At 40.1% G+C, this 15618-nt stretch overlaps 1 protein-coding gene across 5 annotated transcripts in view; it reads right to left on the bottom strand.

The window, feature by feature from the left end:
- The window catches only part of USP9Y (ubiquitin specific peptidase 9 Y-linked), a 199623-nt gene that overhangs the window by 107587 nt on the left and 76418 nt on the right, over window positions 1-15618 (bottom strand). The window lies entirely within an intron of this gene.

Raw genomic sequence — 15618 nt, 5'->3', positions numbered from 1 at the left:
GCTCACTGAAAAGAACTAAGATCATTTTGATTTGTGAAAGTAAAACAGATGTTTCATTATTCTTCTCATTAAATACAACCAAAACTTCTGGACATTATACATAACATGAACTTTGGACTCTGAAAAGAACAGGGAAGAAAATAGTACCTGAAAAGTAAAGAGAAGAATGCAGACCTCACAGAGACTTCTAAATATAAGGAACAAGAAGGTAGTGAACTCCCAGAATTTTCTTTTATTTCATGTATTCCAGATTTGAAGCTAAAAGATCTAGCAACCTGCAAACATTACTAGGTGCAGATAAGAAAAGCACCCTCCTTCCCCACAGCCACCCCTATAGCCTATGGATCAGGAAACATGCAAATTGAAAACTAAGAAAATAAATGTCCTACTCCAAGCAAAAACTATAGAAAGAAATATGACTCACTCCCCATGCATACCACAAAAAGTTGAGTGAAAACCCTAAAGTTCTTAAGGCTGTAACCAAGCATGCCAAAATATGTGGAAAGATAAAGAAGGCCAACTAGTGAGCTGGGGTTTCTATGGAAGATAAAGAAGGCCACGTAGTGAGCTGGGATTTCTATCTCCACTTGACAATAACAAAGAGCCAGCACCTGCCTGGTTCTGCTGGAGTGGTGCCTAAAAGAGAATCAGAACTTTCATCACTGCTCATTGGAAAAAAGGTCACTCCCACCATGGTAGAAGTTAGAAGTGTGGACCACACAAGGGGTCAGAAAATCCTCCCCACAAATCAGTAATAAGGAACACCCTTCGAGTGACAAGGAAGACAGTTTAGGGAACTTGGAGTTCTACTTCCAAGTGGTAACAACCAAGATATCCCTCCCTTCCCTTGCCTGAGTGTTGCCAGACAAAAATCAACGAAAATAGAAGTTTCAATATTCCTTGAGTCTAACAACACATGAATATCTCTGGGGTTCAATTGAGTATTACTTGACATATCAAGAATCAGGAAGACATCAAAATGAATGAAAAAAGAATTGACTGGTGCCAACACAAAGACGACAGATGTTAGAATTATCAAATATTTTAAAGTTACATAAACAGATACAGTAATGTACTGCAGAAATTTTTTAAATGTTCAAATAACCCTCCAGAAGGCAGGAAAATAAAAACAGAGAAATGAAAAACAGAAAAGAATAAGCAGAACATGAAAATATAATAGCAAGGGGTAACAGGGATTCTTTGTATTATTAAGTATAAGAAAATACGCAGGTTGAGGCCGGGCGCGGTGGCTCACGGCTGTAATCCCCGCACTTTGGGAGGCCGAGGTGGGCGGATCACCTGAGGCTGGGAGTTAGAGACCAGCCTGACCAATATAGGAACCCCATCTCTACCAAAAATTAAAAAAAAATTAGCCGGGCATGGTGGCAGGTGCCTGTGATCCCAGCTGCTTGGGAGGCTGAGGCAGGAAAACCGCTTGAACCCGGGAGGCGGAGGTTGCGGTCAGCGAAGATGGCGCCATTACACTCCAGCTAGGTAACAAGAGCATAACTCCGTCTCAAAAAAAAAGAAAAAAAGAAAAGAAAACAGGCAGGTTGAAAGGAAAAGAATGCAAAAAGATATAACAGGCAAACATTAAAGGAAAGTAGAAATAGCTATTTTAATATGAGATTAACATAGATTTCAGCACAAGAAAAAAATGTCATAGGTCACTAAACAATGAAAAAGGATCACTCCATCAACACACGACACAGCAGTTCTAAACATGTATGCACCAAAATGTGGTATACTGCAAAATATGTGAAGCAAAAACTAAGATAATCAAATGCAAAAGAGACAAAATCATAATTAGAGAGACATCAACACTCCTCTCTAAACAAATGACACAACTACACAGAAAATTTGCAAAAATATCAACAAAAGTATCAATCAACAGGATTTAACTGACATTTATAGAACACTCCACACAACAGCAGGATAAACCTTATTTTCAAAGTTCCTACAAAAGAAAATACACAAGATAGACTATCTCTTCAGTGACAAAACAAACCTCAGGAAATTTAAGAATGAAAATCATACAATTACACATGAATCAAACTATAAATCAATTACATTATGATGACATGAAAACCTCCTATTAATTATTGTTCAAGTCCTAGTTCTATGTTCTCAAAGAGTCATCTTCACAGAAATTAATATAATTGAGGCTAAGCATGGTGGCTCATGACTGTAATCCACCACTCTGAGAGGCCAAGGAAGGAGTATCACTTGAGCCCAATAGTTTAAGGCCAAGCAAGTTTGATTCCCAGCCTAAAAAACACTGTGAGACTTTTCTCTATAAAAAAATTTAAAAATTAGCTGGACATAATGATTCCTACCTATAGTCTCAGCTACTCAGGAAGCCTGAGGTGGGAGGATTGCTTGAACCTGGGAGGCTGAGACTGCAGTAAGTGTGATTGTACCACTAAACTCCAGCCTGGGCGAAGAGAGTGAGGCCCTGTCTGGAAGGAATACATACACATACACACACACACACACACATACACATACATGCAACATGTATACCTATATATTTATAATATGTATATTATACTGGTATATATGTATATATATGCATATGTATATATACATACATATACATAAGCCTGTTTGCATATATATGTATGTGAAAAAAAAAGCAAAATTTGGATAAAATATGCAACATTTAAACATAGTGGAAGATGGAAGTTCCTAACACCAAACACACAGATAAGAGGAAATGCTGAAGTGAATCATCTTAACTCCTACTTCAGGAAACTACAAAAAAAGAGCAAAATAAGCTTGAAGAAAGCAGAATAAAGGACACACTAAAGAATTAACAAAAATCCATAAAATTTAAAAGAAGCAACAGATTAAATTAATTAAACAAAGACTTGTCTTTTCAAAAGGATCTATAATCAAACTTCTAGTGAAGTGAGTAAAACAAAATCTTGTTAAAGATAATACTCAAATTACTAACATCAGTAATAAAACAGCTATGACTGCAGACTGTGTTGACATCAAAAAACAGTAAGGAACACTAGAAACAATATATAATTTGACAGCTTAGAAAAAATAAATGACATCTCTGAAAAACAAATAACAGGAACTCAATCAATATGAACAATTTTAAAAGAACAATAATTATTAAGAAAAACTAAACTTGTAATGTTAAAACTTCCCAAAATAATCACCAGACCAGACGGTTTCAGTGAGGAAAAAAAGAAGAAACACTTCCCAATATTTTATAAAGTAAGTAATGTTCTGACTGCAAAACCTGAACATTATAAAGAAAACTACAGACTGTAACCCTCATAAATGCAAAATTCCTTAACAATTATTAGAAAAGGAAAGTCAACAATACACAATAATAATAATATATGATTAAGAATGGTTTATTCCAGGGATGCAGGCCTAACTAATCAAAAAACAATCACTGTAATCCACCACATTAAAAGGGTAGAAAAGAAAAATTGGGCTGTACATGGCTGTTCACACCTGTAATCTCAGTGACAGGAGGCGAAGGTTTGGGTGGACAAGCCTGGGCATGACAGCAAAACCTCACCTCTATAAAAATAAAAATTAGGAAAAAAGTTAGCTTTGTGTGGTAGAGTGTGCCCTTATTCCTAGCTACTCAGGACGCAAGGGAGGAGTATAGCTTGGGCCCACGAAGTCAAAGCTGCAGTGAACTGTGATCACGCCACTGCCTTCTACCTGGGTGACAGTTAGACCACGTCTAAAAAAAAAAAAAAAAAACTCACGATCACAGCAACAGATACAGAAAAAAACACTTGGCAAAACATCCATTCATGAGAAAGACTCTCAGAACAAAAATGGAATGCAACTTTCTTAAACCAATTAATGGCATCTACAAAAAAGGAGGAGGTAACATTATTCCCCCTGTACTGGCTTTTCTGTTCTAAAACAGACAGGGTGAGATCTTGGCTCACTGTAGCTTCCAACTCTTGGTCTGAGGCAATCCTCCTGCCTTAACCTCACAAAGCGTTGGGATTACAGGTGTCAGCCACTGCTCCCGGCTAACATTATTCTTAATAATGAAACACTGATACTTTTCTTACCATGAGATCAAAGCAAGACTAAACTGCTCCCTCTAGCCACTTCTACTGAGCTTTATACTGGCAATTCTAACCACTACAATGAGGCAAGAAAAAGAAGTAACAGGCACACACAAGGAGAAGGAAGATGCAAAATTCTTCTTACGTGCAGGTAGTATGATTTTCTATATAAAAGAAAATTGCAAGGATCCTCAAAGAGAAAAAAAAAAGCCTCATGGACTTTAACACGATCGCAGGACATGGAATATACATATAAAAATCAAACCTATACAGGAGTAATAATAAATGTATAAACATAGCATCGAAAACATTCACAATTACTCAAAGTAAAACCAGACACATAAACATTTAACTGTAAATTTAACCAAACATGTATAAGGTTTTTATGTGTAAAACTACCCAGCACTGAATAAATAATTCAAAGGTCTAAATCAGTGAAGAGGTATACAGTATTCTGGGGCTCAAAATTCCATGCAAAAATTCTCCCCAAACTGATATACAGAATTTATGTACTACTATTTAAATCAGTGTACTTCCTATTACTGGGAAGCAGATATCTAAAATGAAGATCAGATTATCTAAAATTTTTATGGTAAGCAAAAGTATAAAAACAACTAAATAATTTGAAAAAAAGATCAAGTGGGATGAGTCTGTCTACCTGATTTTAATACTACATTATGTACTTGCAGTCATCACAATTCTGAGGCAGAGGAACAAAGATCAATGAAGAAAACAAAAAATGTATAAATAAACCCACACAAATGTTACCAACTGATTTCTGAAAAAGGTACAAGAGCAACCTAATAAATTAAAAATGAAAGACAGCCTTTCACAAAATGGTTCTGGAATACCTGGGAGAAGAAAAAGAAGTTTCAATCTAAGTCTCACACCTAAAGAATGCAAGAAAGCATCACTCAACTGGATCAGACCTGAATGACATAAGTAAAACTTTTAGAGAGACAATGTAAGAATAAATAGGATTTATGGGTAGGCAATAAGTGCTCAGAATTTGACATAAAAAAGCATGATCTCTAAGAATAAATAAGTGGGACATCAGAATTACAAACGCAACTGGTAAAACACCTGTTAAAGAGGATAAAAAGTTATACTATAGACTGGAAGAAAATATTTTCTAACTGTGTTTCTAATAAATGACTATCATCTAGATTATATAAAGAACTCAGTAATAACAAACTTAAATTAGCAAATGAACAAAAAACATAAGAAGGCATTTCACCAAAAACTCCACATAGAAACTAAATATATGAAAGATCTTCAACATCATTAGTCATTAGGATAACGTAAATTAAAACCATTAATGGGATTTCACTGCACACCTGTCAGAATAAAACAAGTTTAAAAAATAGTGCTGCTGGGGTGGGCACAGTGGTTCACATCTGTAATCCCAGCACTTTGGGAGGCTGAGGCGGGCGGATCACGAGGTCAGGAGATAGAGTCCAACCTGGCTAACATGGTGAAACCCCGTCACTACTAAAAAAATATAAAACAATTAGCCCGGCATGGTTGCAGGCAGCTGTAGTCCCAGCTACTTGGGAGGCTGAGGCAGGAGAATGGCATGAACCTGGGGGGCAGAGCTTTTAATGAGCCGAGATTGTGCCACTGCACTCCAGCTTGGGTGACAGAGTGAGACTCCTGTCTCAAAAAAAAAACAAAACAAAACAGAAAACAAAAAACAAACAAAAAAATAGTGTCAATACCAAAATGTGGAAAGAATGTGGAGAAACTGGGTTATTCATATTTATAAACTATGGGTAGAAATGAATAAGGTTAGTCACTCCGGAAAACAGTTTGGCAGTTTCTTAAAAATCTAAAAATGTCCTACACAAAATAGAAACAAAATCCAGCAACAAATAAAAAGATCATAGATCATAACAAGTATCATTTATTGCAGTTTAAGAAGCAACATATATAAAAAAAGATTATACACCAAGACAAGTATAATTTATTCCAGAAGTATAAATCTGGCTGAACATACAAAAATCAACTAATGTAATATAGGACACAAAAACATGTAACATCTCCATATACCAAGACAGTCAGTAAAATCCAATATCGTTTCATAATAAAAATACTCAATAAACTAGGATGTGAAGAGAACTTCCTAAATCCAATAAAAGGCATCTACAAAAGCTCTCCTTTTTACATTGTATTTTATGCTGAAAAACGGAAAACTTGCCAACTACAATCAGAAACAAGAGAAAAATGACTGTTCTCACCACTACTTTTAACACTGTACTAGAAGTTCTTGTTAGGGAAATCAGGCCAGAAGGAGAAGTTATATAATCGGAAAAGAACACGTAAAACTAACTGTATTGCAAACAATATGATCCCATACATAGAAAAATTTAAGAATCAATAACAAACTATTACAAGAAAGAAATGTAATAGGATTTCAGGATGCAAGATCAATAAACAAATATCAACTGTATTCCGACATACAAGATACATGTTTCTTTACATTGGATGTTAAAAAATCCAAAATGAAATTAGGAAAACTTCCATTTATATTCACAACAAAAACAAAAAATTATTTTGGTACCACTTTAGCAAAGTTGAACTGAAAACTCAAAAAAAAACATTGCTGAACAAAAATAAAGTAGACCCAAATAAATGGAAAGACATCCCTAAATAAATGAAAAGACAGTGTATGTTCCTTGATTGGAAGACTAATACTGTTAAGATGGTAATACAATACAAACTGAACAAGGTTTATCAAAATTCCAGCTAACATCTTTGCAAAAATCAACAAGCTAATGCTAAAACCAATATGGAAGTTCAAGGGACCTAGAATAGCCAAAACAATCTTAAAAGGTAACACAATTGAAGAACTGTCACTTCATAATTTGTAAATGTTCTATAAAGCGGCAAATCAATGCAATACAATTCTGGTTTCATGACAGATATATCCAAACAATGAAACAGAACATAAAGCTTGTAAACACTTCCATCTATGATTGACTTATTTTCGACAAAGATGCTGAACGATATTCCTGAAACAATCTTTTAACAAATGCTCCTTGGACAACTGAATATTCACCCGAAAAAAGTAAATCTGAAACTCTTATTAGCATACTATACACACACAAAAAAATTAACTCAAAATAGAAAACAGACCTTACTAAATAATTATGATATTTAGTTGTATCAAAATACAGGAGAAAATCATTTGAGATCTTGGATTAGGCAACAATTTCTTACATATGAAAGCAAAAAACAAGTGACAGAAATATTGTAACTTATTCTGTGAAACTGAAAACAATTTTTAAATTAAAAATTAATTGATTTGTGGAAAAAAAGTAATTTTTGTCTTTAAAAGTGTAAAAGCAAGCCCCCCAAAATCAGGCCATAAACTAGCCCCAAGGCTGGGCATAAACAAAGTGTCTGCAGCACTGTAACATGTTCATAATGACCCTAATGCCCAAGCTGTAAGGTTGTGGGTTCATGGGAATGAGGGCAAGGAACACCTGGCCCGCCCAGTGTGGAAAACCGCTTAAAGGCATTCTTAAGCCACAAACAATAGCATGAGCCATCTGTGTCTTAAGGGCGTGTTCCTGCTGCCATTAACTAGCCCAACCTATCCCTTTAATTCGGCCCATCCCTTCATTTCCCATAAGGGACACGTTTAGTTAATTTAGTATCTATAGAAACAATGCTAATGACTGGTTTGCTGTTAATAAATATGTGGGTATATCTCTGTTCGGGGATCTCAGCTCTGAAGGCTGTGTGACCCCTGATTTCCCACTTCACACCTCTATATTTCGGTGTGTGTGTCTTTAATTCCCCTAGCGCCACTGGGTTAGGGTTTCCCCAACCAAGCTGGTCTCGGCAAAAAGAACACAAAAAAGTGAAAAGACAACGTACCAAGAAATAGAAGAAATGTGCAAATCATGTTTGATAAGGGACTTATATCCATAATATATAAAGGACTGTTCTAAGTCACAAATAAAAAAACAAATGTGTAACAGAGATTTCTTCAAGGAAGACATATAAATGGCCAATAGGCACAAGAAGCTGCTCAACATCATTAACCATTAAGCAAATGAAAATCAAATTCAAAATGAGTTATGAATTTATCCCCAGCAGAACAGATACAACAAGAAAGATCAGAGGAGAAACTAGAGTCTCATACACTGCTGGGAATATAAGATGGTGCAGCCATTGTGGAAACTCTTGTTAAGTCCTCAAAATGTTACACAGTTATTATATGACCCAACAACTCCACAGCTAGGTACATATATCCCTAAGAGAACTGAGGACATAACGTCCACATAGAAATCTGTACATCAATATTCATAACAATATTACTCATAATAGCTTACAAATGGGAAATACCTAAATGTTCATCAACAGAATGAATATCATGTGCATTATGGAATATTTTTCAGTAATACAAAAAACGTATGTCCAAACAAAAACTTGTACCGGAATTTTCAGAGCAGTCATTATTATTCACAATAGCCAGAAGAGGGAAACAACTCAAATGAGAGTTTACTGATGAAAAGATAAAACTGATATCCATAAAATAGAATATAATTATCAATAAAATGCAAAGAGATCTGAAACATAACATATACAAAACTTTATTATATTTAGTGAAAGCAGCGAGTCAAAACCAGACTCGTATTTATGTAAAATGTCTGGAATAGAAAAATCCATAGAAACAAAGTTTAGTGGGTGCAGGATCTGACATAGGATACAATGAGAAGTGACTGCTAATATGAATGGAGTTTTTTTTGTTGTTGTGTCTAGAATTGGCGGGTTCTTGGTCTCACTGACTTCAAGAATGAAGCCACGGACCCTCACAGTTCTTAAAAGTGGCGTGTCCCGAGTTTGTTCCTTCTGATGTTCAGATGTGTTCCGAGTTTCTTCCTTCTGGAGGGTTCGTGTTCTCGCTGGCTCTGGAGTGAAGCTGCAGACCTTCGTGGTGAGTGTTACAGCCCTTAAGGCGGCGCGTCTGGAGTTGTTGGTTCCTCCTGGTGGGTTTGTGGTCTTGCTGGCTTCAGGAGTGAAGCGGCAGACCTTCATGGTGAGTGTTACAGCTCATAAAGGCAGTGTGGACCAAAGAGTGAGCAGCAGCAAGATTTAGTGCAAAGACTGAAAGAACAAAGCTCCCACAGCACCCAAGGAGACCCCAGGGGCTTGCCACTGCTGGCTCAGGCAGCCTGCTTTTATTCCCTTATCTGGCCCCACCCACATCCTGCTGACTGGTCCATTTTACAGAGAGCTGATTGGTCCGTTTTGACAGGGTGCTGATTGGTGCATTTACAATCCCTGAGCTAGACACAGAAGTTCTGCAGGTCCCCACTAGATTAGCTAGATGGTGTTGATAGGTGTATTTACAAACCCTGAGCTAGATTGAGAGTGCTTTGGTGTATTTACAATCCCTTAGCTAGACATAAAAGTTCTCCAAATCCCCACCAGATTAGCCAGCTACACACAGAGTGCCGATTGGTGCATCCACAAACCCTGAGCTAGACACAGGGTGCTGATTGGTGTGTTCACCAACCTTGAGCTAGACACAGAGTGCTGATTGGTGCACTCACAATCCCTTAGCTAGACACAAAGGTTCTCCAAGGCCCCACTAGACTCAGGAGCCCAGCTGGCTTCACCCAGTGGATACACGCACGCATGCACGCACGCACACACACACACACCCCGGCCCCCGAGCTGCAGGTGGAACTGTCTGCCAGTCCCCTGCAGAGCGCCCGCACTCCTCAGTACTTGGACAGTCGATGGGACTGGGCGCCCTGGAGCAGGGGGTGGCACTCGTCAGGGAGGCTCAGGCCACGCAGGAGCCCACAGCGGGGTGGGGAGACTCAGGCGTGGCGGGCTGCAGGTCCTGAGCCCTGCCCCGTGGGGTGGCAGCTAAGGCTCCGCGAGAAATCGAGCACAGCAGTTGCTGGCCCAGGTGCTAAGCCTCTCACTGCCTGGGGCCGGCTCCTCCAAGTGCCGGCGGCTGAGCCCATGCCCACCCAGAACTCCCGCTGGCCCGCAAGCGCCGCATTCAGCCCCAGTTCCCACCCATGCCTCTCCCTCCACACCTCCCTGCAAGCTGAGGGAGTGGCTCTGGCCTCCGCCATCCCAGGAAGGGGCTCCCACAGTGCAGCCGCAGGCTGAAGGGCTCCTCAAACGTGGCCAGAATGGGCTCTGAGGCGGAGGAGGCGCCCAGAGCGAGCGACGGTTGCAAGAGCTGCCAGCACATTGTCACCTCACTGTTTGTGTGTTTGTTTTGAGACAGTCTCACTCTGCCAGGTTGGAGTGCAGTTGTGCCATCTCAGCTCACTGCAACCTCTGCCTCCCACGTTCAAGCAATTCTCTTGCCTCAGCCTTCCTAGTAGCTGAGACTACAGGTGCGTGCCACCACGCCTGGGTACTTTTTTTGTATTTTTAGTAGAGATGGATTTCACTGTTAGCCAGGATGATCTCGATCTCGTGACCTCGTGATCCACCCGCCTTGGCCTACCAAAGTGGTGGGATTACAGGTGTGAGCCACTGGCCCGGCCCATGGAGTTTTATTTTTAGTTAATAAAATGCTCTGAAATTAGATAGTAGTGATGGTTGCAAAATTATGGGAATAGAGCACAACATACTAAATTGTACACTTCGAAAGTATAGATTTTAGAGTTTGTGAATTACATTTTTGTAAAACGGCTGTTAAAAAATAAATATGAATTAACATTCAATTTAGTGAGGGAGAGGGAAAGGAGCATTCATTTGGGAAAAACTCTGTTTGCACCTGCACATAGATTTGCAACTTTGTATAATTAGTGAATTCCTACTTGAAAAGTTTCCTCCCTTTTCCAAGCAAATACATAGTGGAAACTTGCACAGGTAGGAGGGAGGCTTATCTAAAACAAACAGTTATACAAAGAAGAGAAACAGTACTTTGTGCTTGTCTGGAAACATACCCGCAGGTGAGTATCTAAGATAAGCGGAGTTGCACAGACAGAAACTGGTAAGTAACTCAAACTGCTACAGAGATGAGGAGAGTTTCTTGTAAGAAAGCTTTTCAATTCAGCTATAATGAGGCAATCTACTCAGACCCCCCTCTCGGCTGCAGAGAGCTTTTTTCTTTCACTTATTGAAGTTTAACTCCAACCCCACCTGTGTGTCTACATTCCTTAATTTTCTTGGACATAAGACAAAGAACCTGAGGTACTAGTTCAGACAATGAGAAACTGCTCTATTAAGGTACCTTGGTAAGACTGCAGCATATTTTGGTGTGTTGCTGGGAGGAAGGGAATTCATCAAAAGGGTAAGAGCAGACCTTTAACCCATTTCTGAGGCTTTGTGTCTATTCCAATCCAGTTTCATTTTACGGAAGGCAGGAGGTGCCAGAATAACTGAAGGCTTCTGGCTGGGGCTACAGCACAGTGGTATCTGAAAGGCCCTTAGTCCAAATCCCATCCGGACCTGGGGGGCTGTCAGCATGTCAGCACAAAGATTTCATTTTTTTCTATTGCATTTCCTTCTTTCTCTTCACGGCTACCATGTCTATCTCTTCTTTGTATGCAATGTTGTGGGTGTTTTCACAATCTGGGCATGTAATCTTGTTTGGTGAAATCAACTAGTGCCTTAGTAATCATGAATATAACTTCGAGAATTGCTCTGTCTAGGATTTCCTCGAGACGGGAGGACTTCAGGATTTCAGTGGAAACTTTCACCCAGTTAAGGCTTTTTCTCCCCAGTGACAGACATTCATGATACTGTATAAGGGGTATTTCACCTCAAGTGAGTATTCTCTTCCCTCTTGATTTGGATTGTTTCCCTCTCCGTTTCGGTTGTTTTTTCACTCCATGTAAAAGCCCAGCACTGTCTCATGAATTTAAACAGTTCCTTTATGAGACAAGTTAATTTCCTTCTTCTGGGAAACATACTATGGCAACAGCCTATTAAATCCCAAACCTCTCTAACTTCTGCTGACAAAATGGAGTCAGAGAATTTACCAAACTTTTCAAACCCTGCAGTGATGTGGGAAGTTAAAGAAACAAATAAAAAGAAAAAGGAGAAAAACAAGCTTTCGGTATTAGGCTGACTCATCCTGAAGGCAGTAACAGGCAAAACCCAGACCCAGGCAAAGTCTTGACAACATTATCTAAGAAGCCAGAGCCCAAAGGAATGTGCTCTGTATTCCCTCCCAGCACTCCCTCAATACAAGGATAAGAAAAATACATTTTCCTCCCTCCTTTCGTATAAGTAAACATCCCCCTCAAACCCCACGCACTCCATGTAATTGTACCTTGCTCTGCAAGTTTTATGAGGTTATAGATTTCTGTTTTCCGTAATCAGTAACTTCAATATTCTGGTTTTTTTTAATCTGAGCAGCACAGTGAAGGTCATGAGACACGCCTGAGCAGGCCTGGATTGCAGCCATCTAGGCGCCATAGCGGAGGTTACAACATAAGCTCGTACAAGGCTCTTGAGCAAACCTAGAAAATAGCCATGTGGGACGCACAGCCAAGAGTCATACATAAGCTTGCATTATGAACCTGTCACAATTTAATTAACTACCTTTGTTCTGCTTCCATACACCAGCTTTCATGCCACTATGCTTCGTGCCACTGTCAGCTTGTTGCAAACTAGCCAACCCACTTTCAAAAGTGTGTATTTATAAGCCAAGCCCTGTCCTTGTTCTGGGCCCAGTCTTCGGATGTTAATCCATTGGGTCTGAGTGCACTCAATAAAATCCTCTTGTTCCACCTATCAATCTCTCCAGTCTCCTGATTCCCACAAAAGCAGGACCACCTAGGGGGATGGGATATTTTTTTTTCCTCCATGGGGAGCCTTGTTGTCCCCTTGTCCAAAACCTCTAGTTCCCCAATTCCTCTCCCTCATACATCTCTCTGTAGGGACTAGGCTTCATTCTCGATGCCTATAATCCCAGCTACTCAGGAGGCTGAGGCAGAAGAATTGCTTGAACCCAGGAGGCAGAGGTTAGAGTGAGCCGAGATTGCGCCATTGCACTTCAGCCTAGGAGAAAAGAGCAAAACTCCATCTCAAAAAAAAAAAAAAGTTAATCAGTCCCATTCTCTGGGGTTTCAGTACTTCACGAAGGCCATAGTAAAGGAAGCCAGAGATAATTATTAAAACACTCCCTCCAGGCTGGGCGCAGTGGCTCAGGCCCTAGCACTTTAGAAGGCCAAAGCAGGTGGATCACCTGAGGTCAGAAGTTCAAGACCAGCCTGGCCAACATGGTGAAACCCCATCTCTACTAAAATACTAAAATTAGCCAGGCATGATGGCAGATGCCTCTAATCCCAGCTACTTGGGAGGCTGAGATGGGAGAATCGCTTGAACCTGGGAGACGGTGGTTGCAGTGAGCCGAGATTGTGCCACTGCACTCCAGCCTAGGTCGCTGAGCGAGACTCCATCTCAAAAAAAAAAAAAAAAAAAAAAAAAAAAAATACAAAAAGAAAAAAAGAACAAACACCACTCCCTCCATTAAGGGGCCTTGCTCAAATGCACCAAATGCATCTGTTAGGTAGTATCTGATGAGACCCATCCATCAAGGAGTCACATAGACCACACAAGTCTAGGAGGTCAAAGGGTTATCACCAGCAGAGCACTAAGGCTACATGGGTAATCATGACTAACCCCACTGCTTTGCTCCTCTGATACCATGGTTTGGGGGTGGCACATTCAACATGGTGCTGGGACACAGTAACCAAAGAGGGAAAACAGTTGGCAGTGGGTGGTGGGGCGGGGGCTGCTCTCACTGTCTTCCTCTCCACTCTGGGTCACTGAAGAGACTGAAGGATGCCTCTTCTCTTGTCTCTTTTCTAGATATATAATACCCCATCCTCAATCCCCTTGAATGCAGACTGGATCTCCTTTAACCCTCAGACCCTAAAGTTCATTCTGGGAAAGCCCCAATTTCACTTACATATAAAGGCCTTCCAGGATGTAAGCCAAGTATTTTAATTATCCACGAAGGATGTTCCAGGGAAGGGAAAGCCATGAGAAAAGTAGCAGTGACCTTAAAGGACTCTAAATGGGACTATGATGATAACATCAGAAAATGGAGATGGAAATTTTTACAAATGTGTATGCTGAAGGACTTGCAAGGGATTAGAGCCAAACCTCTTAACTGCTCTAAGGTTTCCAAGACAGATCAAAAACTAGATGAAAATCCTTCAGCATTTTTGGAAAGGATGAGAGAAGCTTTAGTGAAACACACCTCTTTCTCTTCTGGTTTATTACTCAGGCAGCTCATAATATGGGAAGGAAATTAATGAAACACTCTGTTGAAAAATCTAGTTTTTCTCACCCTCAAGTAAAAACTTCGCAGTGTATAAATGACCCTCTCCTCTGTGCCCCAATTAAGGAAGTCTCAGGAAGGCACTGAGGCTATCCTCAATCTCTTAGCTTAAAGGAGGTATAGGGTCTCAAAATCTAACACTCAGCTCTGTCAGACTTCAGTAAAGTCACTAGGTCTAGTCTTATCAGAAAGGACCAGAGAACTAGGTGAGGAAAGGATTGAGTCTATTTCCTTTACTAGTTAAGGGGATTCATAGGTATTACCAGATTTTGCAGACTGTGAATACCTGAGTACAGGGAAATGGCTCTCCCTTTATATTACCTCATAAGAGAAACTCAAACAGTTAAAACTCACCCCCACAACTTGGGACCCTGAGGCTCAAAAAGCCTTTAACCAGCTAAAATAAGCCTTACTTAAAACACTAGCCCTCAGTCTTCCCACAGGGAAAGTATCCAGTCTCTATGTATCAGGAAAGAAAGGAATTGCCCTAGAATTTTTAACTAAGGCTTGAGGTCTGGCTCAACAGCCAGTGGGTTACTTAAGCCAGGAGCTTAACTTGGTGGCTAAAGGATGGTCAGCCTACCTGCAAGCAGTTACAGTGTGGCCTTGCTAGTGCTAGAAGTCAATGGGTTAACCATGGGGAGTAACTTTTTTTCTTTCTTTTTTTTGACATGGTCTGGCTCTGTTGCCCAGACTGGAGTGCCGCAGTGCAGCTTACTGCAACCTTGGCCTGCAGGGTTGAAGCCATTCTCATGTTTCAGCTTCTCGAGTAGCTGGGATTACAGACAAGTGCTACTATGCCCAGCTCATTTTTTGTATTTTTAGTAGAGATGAGGTTTCACTATATTGGCCAGGGTGGTCTTGAACTCCTAACCTCAGGTGATCTGCCCCTGTCTCAGCCTCCCAAAGTGCTGGAATTACAGGTGTGAGCCACCATGCCCAGCCTAATTTAAGTGTTACCACCCCACACAACATAGAAGAACTGCTGTCCTCTGAGGAAAGGCTCTGGCTAACAGACAAATTGCCTCCTCAAATATCAAGCTTTGCTGCTAAAGGGATCTCCTGTTCAGTTGAAAACATGCCCTTGCCTAAGTCCAGCCACTTTCTCCCAGAGAAAACTGGGAACCTGAATATTACTGTGAAGAGGAAGTGAAGCAAACTGGTAAAAGAAGAAAGAATCACTATTTACATTCTCTGTAAAGTTTTAGTTAATGAAAAGGAATTTTTTTAAAGAGCACTCAACTTAATTGAAAGTGGATCTCTAAGCTATGGGTGTATTTAAAAGGC

Source organism: Pongo pygmaeus, chromosome Y (genome assembly GCF_028885625.2).
Source record: "Pongo pygmaeus isolate AG05252 chromosome Y, NHGRI_mPonPyg2-v2.0_pri, whole genome shotgun sequence".
Classification (NCBI taxonomy): domain Eukaryota; kingdom Metazoa; phylum Chordata; class Mammalia; order Primates; family Hominidae; genus Pongo; species Pongo pygmaeus.
The sequence above is the reverse complement of the archived record's forward strand: the minus strand, read 5'-3'. Positions and strand labels throughout refer to the sequence as shown.